The sequence below is a fragment of the Panthera leo genome, chromosome C1 (genome assembly GCF_018350215.1).
Source record: "Panthera leo isolate Ple1 chromosome C1, P.leo_Ple1_pat1.1, whole genome shotgun sequence".
NCBI lineage: Eukaryota > Metazoa > Chordata > Mammalia > Carnivora > Felidae > Panthera > Panthera leo.
This window is the reverse complement of record NC_056686.1, coordinates 140,017,786-140,039,458: the sequence shown is the minus strand read 5'-3', so window position 1 is coordinate 140,039,458 and position 21,673 is coordinate 140,017,786. Positions and strand designations below refer to the sequence as shown.

General features: G+C 38.9%; 1 long non-coding RNA gene and 1 pseudogene across 1 annotated transcript in view; one reads left to right on the top strand and one right to left on the bottom strand.

The window, feature by feature from the left end:
* The window catches only part of LOC122227767, a 52,790-nt gene extending 33,018 nt beyond the window's left edge, over positions 1-19,772 (bottom strand). The window contains exons 1-4 of the long non-coding RNA XR_006206217.1: positions 19,214-19,772; positions 17,431-17,562; positions 9,001-9,122; positions 7,745-7,788 (exon numbers count right to left, since the gene is read on the bottom strand). This is a non-coding gene — a long non-coding RNA (uncharacterized LOC122227767). The remainder of the gene's footprint in view (positions 1-7,744; positions 7,789-9,000; positions 9,123-17,430; positions 17,563-19,213) is intronic.
* A 627-nt stretch (positions 19,773-20,399) lies between these two features.
* On the top strand, positions 20,400-20,798 carry LOC122226010 (annotated as a pseudogene).
* Positions 20,799-21,673: the final 875 nt, after the last annotated feature.

The window sequence follows — 21,673 nt, the reverse complement described above, 5'->3', positions numbered from 1 at the left end:
GGGCTAAGCATTTTTTATTACATTTGATCTTTAGTGACTCATTAATTATACCTCTCTAAAAAATGTTTTTAGTGATTACTCTGGGATTTACAATATGTGTTTCAAATTAATCTGAGTTTACCTTCAAATAATGGTACACTACTTTACATGTAGCGCAAGATCATTACAACAGTATATTTCTAATTCTTCCCACTCATCCTTTGTTCTATTATGCTCATAAGTTTTACCTTTACATATACTATAGGTATTAGTCAGTTATCTCTTATCACATTTACAACTAGAAAATAAATTTTATCTATTTTCATTCATTTCGGTTCCTATTCACTTCATTTTTTTATGTGTAGGTCCAAGTTTCTATCTCATACTTCTATCTGAAGAATTTCCTTTAGCATTTCCTTTAGAAATGAATTCTCTTAGTTTTTGTTTGAAAATTAAAAAACAAATTCTATTTCACTCCTTTTTACTACATCCTGCTTAGTGTTCTGTGAACTTCTTGGATCCACGGTTTCATGTTGTCACTAATTTTGTAAAATTCTCTGACATTATTTCTTCAACTATTTATTTGGTTCCATTTTTTCCCTCTTGTGTATATGCTACTCTGTTTGAAATTGTCCCACACTGTTGGGCGCTCTGTTTGTTGTTGTTGTTTGTTCTTTTTTCTTTGTGTTTCATTTGGGGTAGTTTCCACTCACCTATCATCAATTTCACAGAATCTTTCCTTGGCTCTGTTGAATCTACTGAGTAGCCTGTTGGAGGCCTTCATATCTGCTACTGATTTTTTTTTTCTCTTCTAGTATTTGCATTTGATTCTTTTTTATAGTTTCATCTCTCTGTTGAATTACTTATCTGATCTTGCATGCAGTCTACTTTGTTCTATTAGAGCCAGTAACATATTAATCATAATTACTGAAAACTTTCTGTCTGATAGGTCCAACATCTGTGTCATACACAGCCAGTCTGATCCTGATAATTGCTTTGCCTTTTTTGTGAGTGTGTGTGTGTGTGTGTGTGTGTGTGTATGTATTTTACTTTTCATATGCCTTAGAATTTTTTTTTTGTTGAAAGCTAGATATCTTGTGTAGGGGTATAGAGACTGGGGTAAATGTTATTTAAAGTTGGAGATGAGCATCCCTTTTCTTCAGCCTGATCTTAAGCGAAGGATTTGTGCTAATCTTTTGAAGAGTTAGGCCAAACTTGGGGTTTATTGTTCTGATGGTTACCCTGAGTGTACCTCAATCTTCAAATCCTCCTAGTGATGCCCTGTGTTTACAGCGTGGGCTGGTTTGTTGGAGTTTCTATCATTACCTGTTCTTTCTTTGCTCAGAACTCCATTTGCACTGTTGCCCAACAGACATTGGTGTCTTGCAGCTCTCCCAGCTATATTCCACTGCTATTTTTCTCTAAGCACGTAAGGCTGGTTGGGGATGCCAGAGAAAGAGAGCATTCCCTCATGTTTGATTATGTCTCAGTCTCAAGGCTCTTTTCTTGGATCTGGCCAATGGCCTTCGCAAGTGCTCTGCCCCTCCAGCTATAAAACTGGACCTTCTGGGTGTTTCTCCCATAGCAGATATATGGGTATCAGGTGGTATCCCTCCCATGGGAGGGATGCAACTTCTTTTTTTTTTTTCCTTCCCTGCTCCCTTCCCCCAGATGCAGTGGATTTCTACCTTACCCTAAGGTGATGGGTTTTGTTACTCTTCCCCCTGGAGATTAAGCCTTTCATCCCGTAGTGGAGACAGAGGAGGTGGGTTTGGGAAGTTTGGGCAGTGACTGCTATTCCCTTTCTCAAGTCAGTACCATGAAAACAAGCTTTCTCAAGAATTCTTCTAAATCTTTTCTATGAGTGCTGCCAGCAAGAATGTGCAAACACCTCTGTATCTTCAGCATCTGGGGGCTTTACACTCTCACACTAAGCTCACTCTCAGTCTCTAGCAATTTCTGAAAACATTTTAGCTATATCTTCTATTCATTTTATGTAGAGTCTAGCAAAGTGCTATTTATCTTTGTAGGCATCTGTCTCTCCATATTTGAAGTTTCTTATTTGCCTTGAGACCTCAATTCTTTCATGGGTCCGAGTTTTTCCAGTTGCAAAGGCGAGAATGATATCCTTTTTTAAAAACTATGATTTATTGTCAAATTGGCATCCATACAACACCCAGTGCTCATCCCAATAGCTGCCCTCCTCAATCCCCATCACTCACTTTCCCCTCTCCCCCACCCGCCATCAACCCTCAGTTTGTTCTCTGTATTTAAGAGTCTTTTATGGTTTGCCTCCCTCCCTCTCTGTCTGTAACTTTTTCCCCCCTTCCTTTCCCCATGGTCTTCTTTTAAGTTTCTCAAGATCCACAGATGAGTGAAAACGTATGGTATCTGTTTTTCTCTGACTGACTCATTTTACTTAACATAATACCCTCCAGTTCATCCACGTTGATGCAAATGGCAGGATTTCATTCTTTCTTGTTGCCAAGTAGTATTGCATTGTATATATAATTTTTTTTAGTGTTTATTTATTTTTGAAACAGAGAGAGACAGAGCACAAATGGGAGAGGGGCAGAGAGAGGGAGACAGAATCTGAAGCAGACTCCAGGCTCTGAGCTGTCAACACAGAGCCCAACGTGGGGCCTGAACTCATGAACCACCAAGATCAAGACCTGAGCTTAACCGACTGAGCCACCCAGGTGCCCCCATTGTATATATAAACCACATCTTCTTTATCCATTCATCTGTTGGCGGACATTTAGGCTCTTTCCATAATTTGGCTATTGTTGAAAGCACTGCTTTATACATTGGGGTACATGTGCCCTTATCAATCAGCACTCCAGTATCCCTTGGGTAAATTCCTAGCAGTGCTATTGCTGGGTCATAGGGTAGGTCTATTTTTAATTTTCTGAGGAACCTCCACACTGCTTTCCAGAGTGGCTGCACCAATTTGCATTCCCACCAACAGTGCAAGAGGGTTCCCATTTCTCCACATCCTCTCCAGCATCTATAGTCTCCTGATTTGTTCATTTTGGCCACTCTGACTGGCGTGAGGTGATATCTGAGTGTGGTTTTGATTTGTATTTCCCTGATAAGGAGCGATGTTGAGCATCTTTTCATGTGCCTGTTGGCCATCCGGATGTCTTCTTTAGAGAAGTGTCTATTCATGTTTTCTGCCCATTTTTTCACTGGGTTATTTGTTTTTCAGGTAAGGAGTTTGGTGAGCTCTTTATAGATTTTGTATACTAGCCCTTTACCCGATATGTCATTTGCAAATATCTTCTCCCATTCATCGGTTGCCTTTTACTTTTGTTGATTGTTTCCTTTGCAGTGCAGAAGCTTTTTATTTTGATGAGGTCCCAATAGTTCATTTTTGCTTTTAATTCCCTTGCCTTTGGAGATGTGTCGAGCAAGAAATTGCTGCAGCTGTGGTCAAAGAGATTGTTGCTGGCTTTCTCTTCTAGAGTTTTGATGACTTCCTGTCTCACATTCAGGTCTTCCATCCATTTTGAGTTTATTTTTGTGTATGTGTAAGAAAGCGGTCTAGTTTCATTCTTCTGCATGTTGCTGTCCAGTTATCCCAGCACCAATTGTTAAACAGACTGCCTTTTTTCCATTGGATACAAGAATGATATTCTTTATAAGTCTCTACATCTCCAACCTGACACCAGAAGTATTTTAATCTTCAATTCAATAACAATGGAGAATTAAATTAAGGAAAGTTTATTCTATGCAACAGGTATTATTATTATTGTTGCTACTATTATACTTATATTAAAATGGAATTCATTTGAATATGTTAAATGAGTAAGTAATTATAGGAACAACGAAGAAATATCAAGACATATTTTGGGAATTTTTTTCAGTTGCATCAGAAAGTATAATTGGAATTTATTGTCTTTGAGAATTTTGTATAGAATTGTGAAAAAGTAAAATTAAAGTGATACACAAATCAATTAAAGTCAATCAATTACCACATTAATAGAATGAAAGAAAAGAATCATATAGTCATCTCAATAGATGCAGAAAAGGCATTTGACAACACTGAATATCAATTCACATTAAAAATGCTTCATAAATTAAGCATAGAAGGAAAATTCCTCAAAAAGTTAAAAATGGAACTACCATATGATATAGCCATTTCACTTCTAGGAATATACCCAAAGGAAATGAAAACACTTAATTCAAAAGATATCTACCCACCTGTGTTTACAGCAGCATTATTTATCATAGCCAAGACATGGAAACAATCTAAGTGTCCACTGATGGTTGAATGGATAAGGAAATTGTGATATACACACATATATATAATAAATTAGTTATATAATTATAAATAAATTATATTTTATACCATATAGATTATATTAATATTACATACAACACTAATATTAATATATTCTATTAAGTTATGTATACCATAGCTGAAGAAATTATGAAATCCTTTTGTGACAACATAGATGAACCATGAGGACATTATGCTAAGTGAAATAAACCGGAGAAAGAAAGATAAATCTCATTTAAATGTAGAATCTAATAATAATGATAAAAAAGACCAGTCAAACTTATACAAAAAAAAGGTCAGATTTATGGTTACCAGAAGTAGGAGAGGGAAGGGAAATTGCAGGAAGGGGGTCAAAAAGTACAAAATTCCAGTTATAAGATAAATAAGTATCATGGATATAATGTACAACATGGTGACTATAGCTAACAGTGCTGTATGATATATAGGGAAGTTGTTAAGATAGAAAACCCTAAGAGTTCTCATCACAAGAATTTTTTTCCCCTTTTTATTGTATCTATATGAGACGGTGGATGCTACCTAAATCTATTGTGGTAATCATTTTTTAATGTATATAAATCAAAATATCATGCTATATACCTTAAACTTATACAGTGATGTATGTAAGTTATTTCCCAATAAGACTAGAATAAACAAGGAGACTTCTATTGTTACATTACACCTATCAAAAAAAGTGTGATTTAATGAATTCTTACTCTGATCGAGGAGGCCCTTATTTCCTTAGCATATCATATTGGATAATTTTGGCTGCATGTAGCAGAAAATTATGACTTAAATCATTTAAACAATGGAAAACTTGATATCTTGAAAGATGTCTGGAGATGGTGGTTCTAAGTTTGGTGAATTCAGAGCCTCAACCAAGACTCATCTCTAGACTGAAATAACGTAAAGAGAATCATTTCCAGTGAGTCATGGAAGCCAAGCCAGAGCAGACATGGAGCCCAGGCACTGGCACGTGTGAATGTGTCCCTCAGAAATATCAGCCCAGGCCCTGCACGCATCCCAGAACCGACAAAGTGGAGATAGTACTTTCCAGGTTCCACATACATCATTCAGATGGTCTGTGGCCATTTGTCAACTTCCTTTCTGCAATTCTGACTTTGATAACAGTGGCATGTGATGAGCCAGGATTATTCTAAGTACTTTACAAGCGATAGCTCATGTAATGCTCACAAATGATGCTCTGAGGCAGTTCCTGTTATTATTCCCATTTTACAAACGGGGAAGGTAAAGTCCAGTGGAGCCTAGTTGCTTGCTTAAGGTCACAAAACTAAGAAGAAATGCACATGGGATCTGAATATGACTTCTTAATTCAAACTCGCATGTAATATGTTGTCCTGCCTTGAATATTTTCTATCCTTGATATTTCTTTTTTTGGGCTAATCTTTCTCTGTTCCACTCATCAGTTCTTCTCCTTGCTCCAAAGATAAGAGCTCTCCCCAAAGTGCTATTTTCCTCTTCCTCTCTGAGCTCTCTTGATCCCAAGGCTAAACTACCATACTACCATTTAACACTTTCTTCTCTATCTTCAAACCACCAACACATCTTCTCTCAACGCCATTTCAGCTGATGCATTGCTTCTTTTTTTTTTTTTTTTAATTTTTTAAAAATTTTTAAAATTTTTTTTTTTTTTTTTTTTTTTGAGACAAAGAGAGACAGAGCATGAGCAGGGGAGGGGCAGAGAGAGAGGGAGACACGGAATCCCAAGCAGGCTCCCGGCTCTGAGCTGTCAGCACAGAGCCCGACGCGGTCTCAAACTCACGAACCGTGAGATTATGACCTAAGCCGAAGTCAGACGCTCAACCGACTGAGCCACCTAGGTGCCCCTGATGCATTGCTTCTTAGCCCATCAGAAAGAGGAAAGTACTCACAAGAGAACCTCCACATGCTTGCCACCAATCCTCCATACTTTTTTTTTTTTTAATTTCACTGGTTGCTTCTTCTTAGTGTCTTTTATTGTTTCCTGCACTCTTCAGATCTCCAAACATGAGGTCCTCATGCTCACATCTTGAAACTTGATGATTCCCACATCCATTTCTAGTCCAGACCTTCCCTCAGAACTTCTGTATATGGCCTCTTTGGTGTCTTTCCTTGTATGTAGGCATTTCAAACAACAAGCCCCACACTGAAACCCAATTGCACTCACCACCAAAACCTACTTCCCTGCTTCTTCTCCAACTCTTTAAAAGACAAGTGCTCAGTGCTCAGACCCCAAAACCACGTAGTCATCCCTGATTCTTCCCTGACTCTCCATTTAATTAGTCAACAAATTCATCTGGGTTTAACTTCAAAATATATCCAGAATATATCAGAGCTACAACGCCTTCCTACCTTGAATTTTATAATCACTTCTTGTGGCAAAGAGTGTCATCTGACACACAATGTATCTGACACACAATGTATCCTTTATCGTTAAGAGAGCCTGCCTTTTAGCTGGCACGTGACTTCTCTGAATAAAAACTATACTAGTCAGGCTTCCTTGCATCTCAGCAAGGCACATGTCTAAGTTCTGGCCAATGGGATGTTAGCACATGTGTTATGTGAGCTTTGAAGAAACACACCTAAAGTGAGGAAGCATGCCTCTGTTCTGCTCTTTCCTCCAGCTCGAATGCCCCAAGTTCTGCTTCTTGCCATCTGGAATGTGGACAGAATGGCTGAAATAAAACAATCCCCAGAACCAACCGGGGAGGATTGGAATTTTATAAGGGGAGCTTATAGGTGTCCTTACTGAATGACGTTCTTTCATTCCATCCACTTATTAGGGAGGTGTATAAGAAGACCCCCAGAACCTTTCTCTGTGATTTGTATCTTTAGGACTCATTTTATTCATTCCTTTTATCTGTATTAGATAGCATAATTAAAACTGATTTAAGGCCAAATTGGAGTATGTTAAAAAGGTGACTATCCCCTATTCTGTCAAGAAGGGAGAAAAGAAAGAGAGAAAGTGGCATTTAAAATACTAGGAACTGTACTCTGGTCTTTTATCATGTTATCAAGCTGAGCCCTCACAACAACCCTGCTTGGCAGGGTTATTACCCCCTTTAATGGGTGAGATATTCAAGCCCCAGAGAGGCTCCCTCAACATGGTGCTGAAGTGGTAGGGCTAGGTTTGACCTCAGTGACTGAGTATGAATTTGCTGATTTAAATGGTATAGTATAGTGTAGAATATGTTGGGCTAGTGCTAAAGTTTTATATTGTCTTGTCCCATAGAAATAAGGAAACCATCAATATGCCATCACTTTTTAGTGACGGCATCACGATATGTGGAGAGCTAGGACATGGCCTGGAACATAAAGGATGCATAAGAAACACTAATTCCCTGGCTCATCCCTTCCTTGTCCCTCTCAGTGAGATGATAGAAAGGCTTTGTGATCTATTTGAAATACATATTTGAATACTTAAAATATGTGAAATAAATAATTATATGTAAGGCATGGCCTAGAAATGGTTCCTAGAGTACTTACTGCTTAATGTTTGATCCAAGTATCTGCTGGTTTGCACGGTAGGCCTGAGGAACAAGTTATCAAGGGTTATAAAACAACCTCAAGAATCATTGTAACCACAGTGTTCAGATCAGAATGCTCAATATGGTTCATCTGCTGATGGAAAACCCGGAGCAGTACCATTGTATATTTCTTGGAGCACACCTCCAAGATGCTCAGACCTTTTGTCTGCTTTAGCCTCAAATTATTAGCAAAGAGAGTTGGCATTTATGGGTTGTCTATTTGTAGGCAACTGCAGTGAGGCAGCAATTTTCTCCTGTCTGTGGCTTTCATTTGTGCGCTATTATGTGTGGCCTTCCAAGTTCCAAGGAATTAGTTCAACTATGTCTCGTTTATAACAAAATTTGTTTTCGATTCAAATCTCATCAACCTGCCCAGACTCGTAAAGAAAGGCAACAAAATAAAATCCTCTATTTCTAGCTCCAATTTTTATATGTGGAATTTTTTTTAAAGAACTCTATAATAATAAACAGTAAAATTCCATTTGGCAGCACTTAGGATCGTACTTGGGAAATATTCATTAACATTCAGTAATTTAAGAATCCTCAGTGTCTAATTATCAAAGTGAGTTTAATTACCACAGGCACCCATTCATTTAATTGGCTGGAAACACAGAAGAAATTAAATGATACCAATGCCAATTTGGCCCCAAAGTCTTCATTCCACATTTATTTATCGTATTTATAAGAAAGGTGTTCATGGTGATTGTTGCTAGTTCTGTGTGCTGAAAACAAGCCCACAAAACTACAATAGCAGCTCAACATTCTCTGTCCTAATCAGGAACCCAATTAAAATTAAAAGGGCCTTGCATCTTCATATTTCACATATTATGAGGTGTAAATACTCTCTTGCCATTTGAGGACAACAGGATAACTGGTTTTATAACAAATCACCATAAATCTACAGGCTATTTACCACAGGGCAATGTGACAGGTAGTGGATACCAGACTGAGTATAAATGAGCATATACAGTATTGTTATCATTTAACTCTGCCTAGAAATACTGCTGTGTCATTGCTTTGTTCCTTCTCAAAGCTTCAGGGAGTTCTCTGAATGTCAGTTGTCACTGATACTGATTTCACTGGCCAGAGACGCTGACTATTTTGGCTCTTTCCCTCAGGAGGTCAGCCAGAGGTCAAAAGGGGAAGCATGTCCTGTTTACCCAAAGAGGACCTCCTGTTCTGTCCCTTGGCATGGTCACTTTCATGGTTACCTACTTGGAAAGCCCTGTGCCCCACTGGTAAGGAGTACGCCGGTCAGTTTCACTGCCTTCTCATATGTTCAGCTCTAGGAACATCAGTTAAGACTTGCTTTTCAGCAACTTTTGGAGGGATAAAGTCTGGAAAAGGGGAGAGGAGAGCCTCTTAGAAAGTATGATGAAAATAATCACAGGATCTGAAAAGAATATAGATCACGCTGGCAACAAAGCTTGGCAATGTGATGCCCTCACAATGGATTCTGGGGTGGAAATGACTGCTTTCTTCCTACTGCTGCACATTGCTTTCCAAATCCAGTTTTTTTCCTTTTGTTTTTCATGTAAGTTGGTCTCATTTTCATATTTCCGATTTGGATAAATCTGTTACCCAATTTTGTTAATGTATATCACAACTCCTAGGAGGTGTTCAAAAACTTCCAGTTGACTATAATTTACTACCTAGAGATCTGATGAATGAAACATTATTTTTTTTAACAAAGTGCTTTTCTAAGCTTTAACAAAAAGCCACAAATTGTTGAAAAAGTATCAGCTACTTAATCAATAGAAAAAGCTGAGGATGATCTCCTTCCTCCTGCTCAATATGAAAACAGAGTCACAATTTCAGTTTCCAAGGCTCAACATTTACCAGAGTAATTGCCTGCATCATTGTGGAATCCTGTTCATTCTGTCTCCTTGCTGGCAACCTTTTTGATTTATATAGCATTGAAAAGTCAATGGTGAGACTTACATTCTTTCTAGCCCACTTTCAAAATCTTGGCAGATCTTATTTTCAAAGTGGTCTGATGGAATGAAAATAAGGCTGTGGAAACCACCTGACTTTCCAGCAGGGATCCTGTTTAAATCTTAACCACAAATTAGATAACATGTATGTCACTGAAGGATGCAGCCAAGCCTTTCCCACTATTGTTTGGGAAAGTAAGACTCTCAACATAATGTCATCCCCAGTCCACCTCTGGTCTTATGTAGTGGCCCACTAAAGTAATTTATTTTGGGTTACAGTTTCTGTGAGTTCACACATATGTCTCATTTTGATGTAAGAACAAAATTTAGGGCAGGGCTCCTGGGTGGCTCAGTCAGTTGGGCGCCAGACTTTGCTCACGTCATTATCTCACAGTTCGTGAGTTTGAGCCCCACATCAGGTTCTGTACTGACAGCTCAGACCCTGGAGCCTGCTTCAGATTCTGTGTTTCCCTCTCTCTCTGCTTCTCCCCTGCTCACACTCTGTCTCTCTCTCTCTCTCAAAATAAATAAACATTAAAAAAAAAAAAAAAGAACAAAATTTAGGGCTTTGGCAAGAATTTTAAAAAGGTGAAACCATCTTGGATAAAGTATTGCATTATCTAGTGCTAAATTGCTTGATAATACACAATTTAAAAAAAAAAAAAAACAGAAAAGAAAGGATGATCAAGAAGGCCATGGCCATATTAGACCCACTAAGACTATCACTGAAAAAATTTGTTTGTGGAATAGAGTCAATTTCTGCCCTAATGCAAGCTTGCTGCATCTGGATATCAGATTTATTCTTATTGCTCTTCATCTTCAATCTGAAAAGCATCTCTTAATAGGCTGCTTCTACAGCCAAGAAAATAACATCTCAAAAAGTACCCTTGAACATCAGTATTGCATTGGGTTGACTGATGCCCCAGACTCGTCACCTTTGAGTATAATATGCAACTGTATTTTCTGGAATCCAGAGTAGCAGAGTAGAAAGGTATTTGTGAATAGAAATGGAGGTAGAGGTAGAGGAAGACTGAGAAAGGGAGGAAGAGTAAGGGTGAAGGCAAAAGACCCAAAGTGCTGGCTGTTGGTAGTGGGGTAGATGGGTAAGCAAATTTGTTAATTACACCTTCCTACTTCAAATAGCAAGCTAATTGTTTGTTTACCTGAGAGTCAATAGTGCCTTCAGGCTATAGACAATAATAAACACCAACAAAGGCAAATATGTTTGCCATAGTGTGAGCATATTTAAATTTCAAAGTTTATATCTATCCTCCCACAGAGGAAAGTTCAGACAATATGTTTATGTGAAACACCAAAACATAAGGCACAGTCTTTGCAATATAACCTTATAAAAGAAGCAAACACATACCAAAAAATTTTGTTCTTTCCCACCTATCAAGCAATTTAGTGAAAAGTATTCATCTGTTTTAGGTTGTCAGACTACATGTATATGTCATTATCAAGAAACTAGATATAGGGGCATCTGGGTGGCTCAGCTGGTTGAGCGTCTGACTTCAGTTCAGGTCCTGACCTGGTGGTATGCGAATTTGAGCCCCATCGGGCTCGCTGCTGTCAGTGCAGAGCCTGCTGCATTTCTTCTGTTCTCCTCTCTGCCCCTCCCCCACTCTGTCTCTTTCTCTCTCTCTCTCTCTCTCTCTCTCAAAAATACTCTCTCTAAAAAATAAAATAAAAAACCTCTAAGAAAGAAAGTAGATATATAAAAAAAGGACATCGATTTTCTGTGTTGTTTATAGTAAATTATCTTATATGTATGTATTATAATGATAAATGAATATTTATTGAATATATACTATGTACCTGGTACTTGTAACTGGTTTATTATACATGAATAATCATGGAGCAATCAAAAGACTTGTTTCGTTTTTTTCTTTTTGGTATTCCATTTTTTAAAATGTTTAGTATCTTCCCCTGCTCCTAAATGAGTACTCAGGTAGGACCATGAATTTCTCTCCTGGTGTCCTAAGACTACTTTAGGTAATACAGAGATTTGCATGTCAAAAATTAGAATAGCCAGTGCCTAATGATAATCAAATTCACTGGGTGATTTAACATGAAATCTTCCCCATATGCCTGCCAACTCAAAGTGGGGAAGTGCTATGGCCAGCTTCTGACTCATATCCTTGCTCCTGTCCTCTCCCCTGCACCCCACCTATGATGGTTCATTTTATGTGTCCACTTGGCTAGGCCAGGGAACTGAGATATTTGCTCAAACCTTATTCTAGATGTTTCTGTGAAATTATTTTTTGGATGAGATTAACATTTAAATTGGCACATTTTAAGTAGATTGCCCCTTATAGTATGAGTGGGCCTCTTCCAATCAGTTGAAGGCCATAATAGAACAGACTGACCACCCCCCACCCCCCACCAGCAAGAAGGACTTCTATCAGCCGACTGCCTTCCGACTCCTTGAACTACAACTCTGCTCTGGGTCTGCAGTCTGCCACCAACCCTGCAGATTGTGGACTTGCCAAGCCCCACAACTGTGTAAGAGAATTTCTTAAAATATATAAATAGATGATTAGATAGATAGATAGATAGATGGATGGATATCCCTATCTATGGCCATATCCTTATGACCCTGGGCTGCAAAATATGGAGACACATTCAGACATCCCTATCTATCTCTATCTCTATCTCTTTCCACACACACACATCCTATTGGTTCTGTTTCTCTGAAGATCCCTGACTAATGCAACCCACCACTTACTAGCCAATGTCTGATCCTTTGAGGTCAGAATTGTGGTGAGGAGAGGGGAAAGAGACGACCAGGAAATATCTTCCTTGAACAGCCCTCTATGCCTAGCAAATGGTGGAAAAGCTGGCATTTCTCTTGGGAACACTTTTTTGATTCTGTGTAGAACTCAGTGTGGAGGCTGGATGGGCCTGCCATCTTGCAGTAACCTTGAACCAATACATGCATTTCTGTATGGACTGGCCACATGTGAGTCCTTAAACAACCTCTGACACTTTGACATTCCTTTCCAGCTTTAGCTGCTGGGGCCCTCCGCCCCTCCCAGGCAACTCTGTCAGTACTGGTAACCAGGTGATCTTCTCTTTGGTAGTCACCATCTGATCCATGGGGAATGCTGCTACATCCTTTGCCTTCACGAATGCAGTCTCTGCAGCTGCCCCTAACCAGGAAGCAGGAGGTCCTTCCTCTGCTACCCAAGCACTGAGCGCTTCTCTGACTAGTCAGCTCTCATGAGCATTGGAGCGGGAGTCAGGTCCTGTTACACAATGCTCTCCAGGCCAGGGCAAGCAACATCAAGGTCTCAAAGCAGTCCCATTGAAGACGTTTCTCACTTCGAAGTTAAAAAACAGTAGATTAAATCATAATGAGACCATACCATCAATCATTTGAAAGGAATTGTGAGAACTCAAAACAGCCATGGTTATCTCCAAAGAAAACTCTTAATAAATGGTTACCCTTTTTCTCCTCTCCTTACATTTGATAGTTTCAAAGAGGCTGGGAGTTCTACAGCTGTGTAGCCAATTCATTGCACTTTTATTTGCAATTTCTAAACATCAGTTTCATAATCATTTTGATATCTGTATCTATTGCTCAGATACCTCAGTGAAAACAGCCATGAGGAGTCACATTTGGATTTTTTTCTAAACACTGTTTTAAGCACTAAAGAGTAATTGTCCCATTTCATTCCTGCAACAAACCCACAGGGAAGGTACTTTATTAGTCCCACTTCACATATGATGAAACTAAGCCAGACATATTAAATAACCTGCCTTGGGTCACCTGGTTCATATCAGAGTTGAGTTGCAGACCCAGAGAATCTGATTCTGATTCAAAATCCTAACAACTTGCAACATAATGCTGGTCACTGAATATTTACTTGGCATTGATCCAAAATGCAAGTGTACATCCTGACTGGTGAGTTTATAATTTAACAGATTTTTTTTTTTTTTTTCCAGGAGGAGACAGATGTACAACTCTGACTTTCAGATATCAACCAATGCTCTATAGGACCTGAGCACTGGGGCTTCTTATAAGAACCTATTTAGCACCTATTAGGGAGTCAGGGCTGTGCTGTGATCCATTTGGAGGACAATTAAAGAAGCATAAAGCAGTATTAAACCAGTACTCTGGATTGGAAGAGGAAGAAATGATTTTACTTGGATCTCATCCATTTTAATTCTTCTATTCAGGTAAGCTAGTCTAGGAAAGGGGGGAATGAATAGGAAGACAGCATAGGGAGGCATGTTATATTGCATGATTCCAAAGGTTGGGGAAGCGTCCTGTCCTCCAAAGATAGATTCTTTACTGACTTGTGGATGATTAATAGCCCACAGTCAGAGACACTCTTGCTTTAAGCTCTCTCGGCTGAAGATTGTGCTGCACATTAAAATGTCATGCCTCTGGGAGCGTTAACACTTTACTGCTAGCTTTCTTTTACTCTTTTCTCTGTAGGTTTTCGTTAGCTTCACTACAGAAAGCAAGTGAGGTAAAGGAAAAGAAGGAAAATCCATGATAGAGAGGAAGGAATGCTTTCACCAAAACTGAGCTGTGTCAAAGGCCAGTTGTACTCACTGGATAGTTTTATGAAAGTACAGATCAGCTATTTCCAAGCTGGTGTAGCTGTGGCCCACTGCCTGGGGCATGCCCTGGGGGATGTCAAGGGGTGCATCAAGCATTTCTGTAGGCCTGATAAATAATTTTCAGCCCTATGTGTGGCAGGGAGGGGAAAAAATGGGATGTTACAAGTAGACTAAAGTTTGGGCAGATTACTCTGGGAGAGCAGGAAGAAAGAGACTTAATGGGACTTTTTAGATTAACCGTAACACCCAGACTAGTAAAAAGAAGGGATTAAAGCTTCTATGTCTTGGAATAGAGATTTTCATTTTACCCTGATGCCAAAAACAGGTAGAGGGAAATCCTGCTCGCTATGGTGGAGGACCTTCCCGAGGAGGGAGGAAGGTTGTTGAAGGAGAGGTAGTGGAAAGGGGAGAAATTCTTGGTTAAAAGAGAACAGATTCAAGCAAAATAGATTCAGGCTGGTTCTTGAGAGAGAGAGAGAAGAAATAATACCTGCTAAGGAGTGCTGGACAAAGGACAGAACAGAGATGTTTGCTATTCAGTTTTAAACTGCTTCCTTTGCTGTGGTGTGATTGCACCCTTCTATACCCCGCAGATCTTGAATGAAAGCTGTATGTAGTGTACTGGTGATATTTTAGCAAGTGAAGAGGAGGGCGCGTCCATGCATGTGGTGATGGACTTAGATGGATGGACAGTGGCCGTGAAGGCAAAGTGAGAAGTGGAAAAAGGAGAATAGAGTCGGAAGGAAAAGCATCCTTCTCAGGAAACTTCAGAAACGTGGTGGGAGGGGCTGGACATTCTGCAGACACCTAAGATGAGGACCTGGGGAATTTTCTGGCCAACAAAGGAAAGGATGACCAGGGACTACAAAATATGGAGACACATTCAGGTGACCTGTGTGTATCCTATTTTTCAAATGTATGCAAATACAATTGTGCTTAATTACATATATACACACATATGAAAACATACATGTAAAATGTTATGTATATATAAAAACGTGATAAATATATAACATTACTGAATGCATAGGAGTTTGATCATTAAGTACTTTTTCTGAATCATGGACACCACAATTATGTAGGAGATGGCAACAATTATTAATATTAAAAAGGAAAACACTTGAAAGGGACGAAAGGGAAGGCCTGCAAAATCTCCTTCAGAGTTTCTAATACACCTACAAAAAATCGATCCAGAAGAACTTGATTTAAAATCCATAGGAAGGTATGGTTTTCCCATGCAGAGCGTGGATTCTCCCACACTAACTTGCTATAATCATGTTTTTTCTCTGTACATGTGTTTTGAGAAACATTTCATTTCACTTCCCCACCCCTATGGTGCTCTGGGCCTTGATGTTAACAAAAAATTGTCAGAGACAAGAAAAATGTATTAATCCGCTCCTCTTGCTTTTGATTATTCCCCTTTTAATTTTAATACATGCATTTTCTTTCATAAATCGGGTATTTAACTGTGATTGTCATTTATTAACTTTTTGCCCCAATTACAACTATCCCATCAAGCGCAGGGTCTCTAAGGAAACAGTTGAGGGAGCGCATATATATATATATATATATATATATATATATATACTGCACACATGTGACGAATTATTCTGCAGGCTGAGAAATTAACTAAAAATGCATAATATGCTCTCAATTTAAACCTGGCAGGGGGTATTGTACTTTCATCCTCAAATTGGAATCATACTTCCTCCAGTGGGGCTTCTCCAGCTTTTAGTGTAGCCTATTAACAAGGAGAACTTGGTTCTTGGTGGTGCAATGACAACACTAGACTGGAGACAGAGCTCCAAGTATTTGAGCCAGGAAGCAGAGGTGATGATCTGCTAATGGGAAAACCTTGGATTTTGCTTTTATCACCAAACAGGCATTCACAGGGCCTTAACAAAACCCACGATCAGTTCTGAATGTCGTTTTCACGATTAACACACTCCCTAAGATCTATAATTATTATTAGACACTTGGAGGGCACATTTCATTTCTCAAGAAGAAATTCCCTTTCTGTATGACTAAAGATATCTGGGACGCATATTATTAAGATATGTATTAAGATGTGTAAGCATATTACTAAGTGCTCTTGATTTTTATACTTTTTATTTCAAGGTGTGATTTTTCTATTTCTGCGAACTGTAACCATTTTATTACTAGAGGGAAAGAGAGAGAGAGAGATACAAGAGAATAGGAAGATAAAGGAATGTGTAATTTATCAGTGGTGGGTCATTTAAGACCTTTTTAAAGTATGTCAATGAACTTTAAAAGTATATTTTTCTTAAGTAGAATCTAAAGCTCCTTGAGGGGGGTTAAACGTTGTTTGTTTCATATTCCTCTATCACAGTAATATCGCAGTAATGCTCCATCTTGGCTGCAGACTAGAAATATATTGAGAACCTTTGATCATCAGTGTTCAGGCCCCACCACAGACCCATTAAGTCAGCATCTCTGGGGTGAGGTGTGGATAGGAGTCAGTTCTGAAAGCTCAGGTGATTCTAACATGCAGGCAGGATGGAGAGATAGCAAATACTAGCTTATTGTCTTACGTAGGACAGGTGTCATTTGCTATTTAATAAGCTACTAAATCATTTTAATCACTACACAGTTCCCATGAAAACAGGGAACAATTCATACATACAGTGCAGCTTTTCGGTAATAAATTATCATTAACCTATTTATTCCATGGTTAATTGGATAAATCTTGTGTTGAAAACAAGCAAACCAAAAAAGAAGAAAAAGCCACTAAATTCTTTGGGTCTCTATTTCATCCTACTTGGGAAAAGCCCTTGAGATAATACAGATTGGAATCATGAGATGCCTATAGCTATATGACATGTTCCTGCACTTTTACTTTAATACATATTTTTTAATGAAAGGGGTACAAAAGGAATAGGGTGTTTCTTTGAATAGGGCATTTCTCAGAGTGGTCAGAATATGATCAAAGAACATTTTGTCATGATCAAAATTATAAAAATATAGTTCAAAGAGATATTAGTTTAAAAACAGTTGAAACCAATTTTTATATATGTCTAAAACTACCTTTGGCACAATAGATGTATTAAAAAAGTGCAAAGCAGCATTCCTACTTTTTGTTTGCTTATGGACTCCTAAAGATTGGCCTTAGTTTCCTCACCTGACACATGAAAATATAGAACCACAAGCTTGATTATGAGCAGTAAATAGCATGATGGAAGAAAAACTGATTTGTAGATTGCCGCACAATATTCCAGTCTGTTGTAGTTTTCTTATTATTCGCTCTATTAACCTGAAATTGCATATGCAAATAAATATTATAGGACATGATATAAACATGATCATGAGTTATAGCTTTTATTAAGCAATTACTAAGTACTCAACTTCTTATTTAGTGCTTTATATGATCTCATTAAACCAACACTGCAACCCGGTGAGGAGAGTACCGTTATTGTCTCCAGTTTTCAGGTTTGGAAACTGAGGTTTATCAGTTCCAAGCCTCCCAGCAATTTCAAGTGAAGGTTTCCTTCAAATCTGCAAATACTTAAATTCTTTCTGCAGAGACTGGTCTAAGAATCCATGTTGATTTGCTTCTCTTTATTTTCTCGGATAGTTTGATATCAGATGCCAATTCCATTTACATGTAGATGTGCAGTCAAAACACTGAGAGAAGGAATATGAAACTTCCTTTGTCTACCAGAGTGATACGCATCAGGCATGCTGGCTTCTAGCTCAAGGTGAAAATCATTCTGTCCACGGCCTTTCCTTAAACTCCACCAGACTCTTAAAAATGAATTAAATGCCTTCTTTTTATATGTCGATTATGTGATACACGTGTCATTTCAATTTAAAAGATAAACTCTAGATGTAAAGCTTCCTAATTCTCCAAAGGGTTTCAACTCATTTTCTTCTTGTATTTCATTTTTGGTGGAAGTATGATGATGTGGAAAAGGTTTACGTTAGATGTTAGAGTTGTGTGCATTTGTACTATGGAGGAAACTCTCAGGGGAAGGGCAGAGGGGGAAGGAGGAGGTGATCTGAATTGCTGTTCTGACGTATCCACCAGGCGCCCAGACCCATGTTAGAGTAGAGAGTGCATTTTGTCCAGACCCTGCATCGTACCCAGCTCAATAGATAAGCAAACACCTTTGCCACCATGTGCTCTTCCCTTTACAAGGCCATCTTTGCCTTGTCTCTGTCCCCCAGATTCTAATGATCTTAGTGATGCTTTACCATTCTACAAAATTAGCAACCCACTGGCCTGCTTCTCAGGTGCAATGTATGAGAGAATCAACTGTGAAAAGCAAGAGAAATATATTCATTTTGATGCTGACCGGGCCCTTAGTTTTGGTTTCATTTTGGCTTATGTTTTATTTTAGTTACATTACCAAAACTTTTAAGGAATGCAGACTTTTACCTTTTACCTTCCAAACTCAAAGTATCAGTACCAGGAATGGTTTCAGTAGACTTCCACAGTTTGTGGAGGGTATCATGAAAAATAGTTTGCTTAAGTTTGCAAAAGCTTTGAGGACAGGACTGAGATAGAACGATGATATTTGTTCAATCTTTTCCTATATCCTCTGTTGCAACCACACGAGGGCCCAGAAGCAGTATTGCGAACGGTCGACTTATTGGCATCGAGGGCAGTGATATGAAACAGTCAAGGTCTGCTCACTTTCTCCGGCATGAAGTCCAAACAGAGATCTGACTATGTCTGTTTATCCGAAATGTTTTCCTAAGTGATTCATTGCTTTGAGTTTGTAAAGAACTGGGGTTTGGCGTGGAGGGTGTAAGTATTTAGGGGGGATGGAATATCAACCACATGGAAGAAAAGCAGAGAATTTTGCTAAGCACTACAAACCATCACAAGCAATATGAATTTTGTTTCGATTGCACCGTGGGTTCAAGCCTTACAAAATACAAATGTCCTCCGATTAGCTTACCATGTCTGTCTTCTGCACAGCCCCTTGGAGTCTGCTGGCTCTCAGCCCACGGCTTGACATCCCGAGTCTGAGACTTTTCCATCACACCAACTTAGTGCTACTGAGTCTTCTGCTACTGTGTGTTGGTGTCACCACATTTACCACTGAACTCCATTAAAAGTCACTGCATTCGGGTGGAGAAAATGTAGTTTCCAGTTCTGGCCCTATCTTTTCCTTAACTTGACACTTTGGACAAGTACCTTAACTTCTCTGTAGTTTAACAGTCTCACCAGGAACATATAAGGAATAGAGTCTTCTCGCAAGGTGAGGTTCCAAGGAGACCATGTGAAAAGCCCTTTGGAAATGCAAAGTGCTGTCTGTTTGCTCACCACCCTCTTATACCTCCACCGGTCTCCAGCCACTCAGCAGCCTTGGGGGAGCTTGTCTGTGGCAAAGCTAAATACCACATTCTCCACGTGGCCTGACCTCCAGGCAACAATTAAGATTTGTTGAGCTTTTTCATCATATTCTTCTTCTTTTCCAGAATCTTGGATTTCAGCAGAAAATGCCTTCACTAAGACTTTAGCTGACAGGCTGGAAATCCGAGCAGGAAAGATTATGTGAAAAAACCTAATGAAAACATACACATTTCTTCAAGGTGAATTAGAACAATTTATGCTTCCAAAGCTTCTATGGGTTCTTTTCTTTCCTTTATTATCCTTTATCTTTTTTCAAAAAAAAAAGTCTTTAAAATATTTAAAATATTCTCTATATGAGAAATTATAATGAATAAACATATAGAAAATAAAAATATAAACATCCATGAAACCACCATCCAGCTTAATAAAAAGAATGCCACCAGTGTACTGTCACTGGTGTATTAGAAGAGCCACAACCCCCCCCCCCCCCGCCCCCCATCCCTCCCAGAATGCTTCTTCCTAATCATAGCTACTTGCTTTCCCTCTTAGGGTTAACCACTATCCTAAATGTTCTGGTAATTGCTATCTTGGTCTGCTTTATAGTTTTACTACCCAACTATGCATCTCCAAATTAAATAATTTAGTGCTGACAATTCTTTTCAGGATTTTCTATAAAGGGAATCATAGCATGTATACGTTCCTCTTGTCTTTTTTTTTTTTTTTTTTTTTTGATTCAACATTATGTTTTAAAAAGTCATTCAGATTTATTCCTCCCTTTCCTGTTAGGTATGAGCAAGGGGAGGCAAGGCGAGGAGTGTGGATGCCACATTTCACGTTTTCTTTGTGCTGACAGTGCTACTGCAAAGATCATCAATGTTCCTAAAACCCAAAGGACTTTCTGTAAGAAGTGAGGAAAACATCAGCCTCACAAAGTGACCTAGTATGGGAAGGGCAAGGATTCACTGTATGCCCAGGGAAGGAGGCGCTGTGATCGGAAGCAGTGTGGCCAGGAGGAGCCAATTTTCCTGAAGAAGGCTGAAACCACAAAGAAGATTGTGCTGAGGCTTGAGTGTGTTGAACCTACCTTCGGGCCCAAGAGGATGCCGGCCGTTAAGAGATGTAAGCATTTTGAACTGGGAGGTTATAAAAAGAAAAAGGGTCAAGTGATCCAGTTCTAAGCTTTGGGATTCTTCTGTTCTGCTTTTGAGAGGAAGATGTTGACACTGTAGAAACATTATGTGTATGAAAATAAATACAGTGATATTTTTACTCAAAAAAAAAAAAAGTCATTCAGTTAGTTGCAGGTAGCTGTGGTTTATCAATGAACATCCGCTGTTGAATAACATTCCACTTCTAAGTATACTGTACATTTCATGTATCGATATGCTGTTGATGGACATTTGGATTCTTTCCAGTTTGTGCCTACTAGGAACAATGATGTTTCTAGAAGTTCCTGCACTTGTCTTCATGTGCAACAGTCTGTCTCCTTTGCAGTGGCCATGCTCAGTGAAAGGTTGTGCACATCTTCAGCTTTACAAGATAAAGTCATACTATCTTCCAAAATAATAGTACTAATTGGCAATCTTACCAACTTTTGTCTTTTCTCTACATACGATTACTTGGACTTTTGCTTTTTTTTTTAATGCTTATTTAATTATTTTGAGAGAGAGAGAGAGAGAGAGGAAGAGAGAGAAAGAGTCCCAAGCAGGCCCGCACTGCCAGCACAGAGCGTGATGTGGGTCTTGAACTCACAAACCCTGAAATCGTGACCTGAGCTGAAATCAAGAATTAGATGCTTAACTGACTGAACCACCAGGCACCCCTGGACTTTTGCTTTTACCTTAGTCTAGACTTAGAAACCATTCCTGACTATGATATCAGTGCCTTGTTTCTCTGACCTGGCTTTGGGGTATGGTCTAAATTAAATATTGTTGGTGATCTGGATGGGTTTATGGGATTGGTCAATGCCTTACTTTCCTAGGGCCACCATAACACATTACTACAGACTGGGTGGCTGAGAACATCAGTAATTTATTCTCTCACGGTCCTGGAGGTTATAAGT